The sequence below is a fragment of the Nothoprocta perdicaria genome, unplaced genomic scaffold (assembly GCF_003342845.1).
Source record: "Nothoprocta perdicaria isolate Ctin4 unplaced genomic scaffold, notPer1 scaffold_16, whole genome shotgun sequence".
Taxonomy (NCBI): domain Eukaryota; kingdom Metazoa; phylum Chordata; class Aves; order Tinamiformes; family Tinamidae; genus Nothoprocta; species Nothoprocta perdicaria.
Window position 1 is genome coordinate 6,112,654 of NW_020454760.1, and position 2,996 is coordinate 6,115,649.

The 2,996-nt window shown below is 52.8% G+C and overlaps 1 protein-coding gene across 1 annotated transcript in view; it reads left to right on the plus strand.

Moving 5' to 3' along the window:
* Nucleotides 1–2,545: 2,545 nt before the first annotated feature.
* GREB1L (GREB1 like retinoic acid receptor coactivator) overlaps nt 2,546–2,996 on the plus strand; it is a 126,090-nt gene continuing 125,639 nt past the window's right edge. The window contains exon 1 of the mRNA XM_026035380.1: nt 2,546–2,644. The gene's annotated coding sequence lies outside the window, so the exon portion shown is untranslated. The remainder of the gene's footprint in view (nt 2,645–2,996) is intronic.

The window sequence follows — 2,996 nt, forward strand, 5'->3', positions numbered from 1 at the left end:
CCAAAAGAAGTCAGATAACAAAAGATTTCTTGTGTTAAAGCAACCAGAACAGTTCTCACTCACGCAGTAAACACCCCTAAGTAAAATTAAACACCTTGCAATGTCAAGGGAAATATGGCCTGCAATAACTGGGGTCAATTTAGATATAATTATGTAATCTAGGTTGTAAAAACCATAGGCAGGTTTTTACATGTACCTTGCTTTCCAGTCTCTTGTGCATTTAAGTAATAATAATGTCATTGTCAAAATCTGCCCAGGGTCACACAGCAACATTATCTCAAGAGACTGAGACTCCTTAATTCTACTGTATTTTGCAGAGGATCAAGAGCACAATCAACATATATGACATACAAGCGCACATATTAGCACAGCACTCTAATTTTCGCTGCAGTATCTACTTGCAGGTTTCCAGAAATTCCAATTTCTGGAATTCCAGAATTTCTGTTCTTCTTAGAACAGGCTAAGCCGCAAAATTTCAGGTCCTGATCCATTTCCTATTGACTTGGCAAAGTCTCTTAAATTTCACTTCAGCTAAACTTTCATATATGTATTTTAGAGGTTGCATTTTTAGCATCTTTATAAATATACAGATATTAATATTGTTATGCTAACGGACATGTCTACAGGCAAGCCACAGCTCAAGGTCAGCTCTAAGCAATTCAAGACATGAACTTTCCATTCAAAAATGACTGATTTGGTTATTCACATAATAAAAAAAAAAAATAAATTTCTCAGAATCAAAGAAGTCAATGAATGAAGCAGCTTAAAAGCTTTATTTAGCTTGTTCTTGAGAGCAGTGAGGGAGCTGTGAAGCTCACGGTTGTAGTCAAATATGTTGCGTGTTGCACAATCTGAAGTGGCTTTCTGAAATGGCAATTACTTCCTGGTGAGTTCGCTGTGAAGACTGTGCAAAAATACATCCCATTTCATCTCTCACTTATCTACTGATACATGCTTGCATTATTTTCAACACTTTCAATGAAATTCAATGAAATGGAGTGAAAATTAGCATCGCATGGAAAAATAGTAGTGCTTAAATTAAAATAAAGAAAATGAGAACAGCTAACGAACCACATCACTGCCTACTGGAAAGAGTACAATTATTGCAAAAAAAAAAAAAAAAAGCTAACTTTTTTGCTTGTTTGAAAGCATCTATGTTGTGTTGGACACAGTCCATTTTGCATTTCTGCATCGAGTACAGCAGGACCTCAGTATCTCTGTGCTGTCGCTCTTTTCTCCAAGAGGTATACACAAATTTCTCCTTACGACTTTCTGACGAAACCTGTGAAAATGGGAACTACTTGTGATACGGGAGCACTCACAAGGATACTGGAACTTGATATTTTAACCCGTAGTTACGTAAGAAAAGGATGTGAGGAAGGTGCCGAACATCTCTCCCTCAAAGTCATGCTGCAGGTCACTGACAAAGAACACGAATAAAACCGACCACTTTTTTTTTTTCTTTTTTTCTTTTTTTTTTTTTTTTTGCCAGCCCTGTTGCTGAAGCAGGCAAATAAGACGCGGTGCGTGTGTAAGATGAGTCTTTGTAACTGTCGTGTCTCCTGAAAGGAGAAGGCATCTCAGGGACGCTCCCTTTGAAAAGGAGAAAGGGAAGCAGAGTGGAGATGGTTCGTGCAGCAGAGCTTAATCCATCAAAGGGGAAAGGAAGAAAAAGCAAAATCAATTTCCCACAGCTCTCTGAGTACCTGAGCGCCCCGCTGCAGCCCTGTGTCCTTCCCGTGCCCCTGCTGAGTCTGACCTTCATATTAATACACTCTAAGAATCCTTCAGAATTGCTGTTTTTATTCCACCTCGACCCAGCTCCGTTTATAGCTTTTAATATCCCGGCTCCTTCTCTTCCCACGAAGCCCTCCAGCCCGCTGAGCTGCTGCCTCCTCTCTCTCGCCTTGACCTCCGCGCACGCTGATTTCCAGCGCGGGGTCGCAGCTCCGCGTTCCCCCGTCCCCCTCCTGCCCCACGAAGCCCTCCGGCTCCTACTTCAGCACCGAGACTGGCCCCATCTCCAGCTAATCCCGGGACAAAACGTGAAGCGACCCACGCAGCGCCGCGACCCAGCGCTCCCCGCGGGGCCCGCGCCGGCTCCCGCCTCCCCCCGCACCTCCGCCCAGGGGCTGCCCTTCCCGCCTGCCGCTGGGCGCAGACGCCGAGCACTGCCCCGCTCCGCAGCGCCATCCCTACCCCCTTCGCCTGCCTCCCCGGCCATCTCCAGCCGTGCCAACCTCCCACCCTCGGCTCCGTTTGGACTCCTTCCCTCTCTGCCCCACGGCCCGTTGAGCGCCCCGTGGGGGGCGCGAGGAGCCGCCGCCCGCCCCGTGGCGGCCCCGCGCCGCGGGCGCCCCCCGGCCGGGCTGCCCGCGCTGCCCGAGGGGCGGCACCTGCGGGCCCGGCCCCCGGCCCCTCCCCTCGGCCGCCCGCCCCCCGCGCGAGCCGCCGCCGCGGGCACAGCGGCCGCGGGAGGCGGTTGCGCCGAGCGGGGCTGCCCGCGCTGCAAGGGCGCGCAGCGATAGAGAGAGAGAGAAATAGATAAAGAGGCGAAGAAAAGGAGGAAAGGAAAACAGTTGGCGAGGGAGGGGTGGGAAGAGAGCGAGCGCTTCAAGTGGGTCCCACCGCGCGCAGCAGCAAGGTAAGGGAGCGGCGGGGCGCTGAGGAGAGCGGGGCTCCGCTCCTTTGCGCGGGGGGCTCCGCTCCTGCGCTGGCTCCGCTCCTTTGCGCGGGGGGCTCCGCTCCTTTGCGCGGGGGGCTCCGCTCCTTTGCGCGGGGGGCTCCGCTCCTTTGCGCGGGGGGCTCCGCTCCTTTGCGCGGCGGGCTCCGCTCCTGCGCTGGCTCCGCTCCTTGCGCGGGGGGCTCCGCTCCTGCGCTGGCTCCGCTCCTTGCGCGGGGGGCTCCGCTCCTGCGCTGGCTCCGCTCCTGCGCTGGCTCCGCTCCTGCGCTGGCTCCGCTCCTGCGCTGGCTCCGCTCCTGCGCTGGCTCCGCTC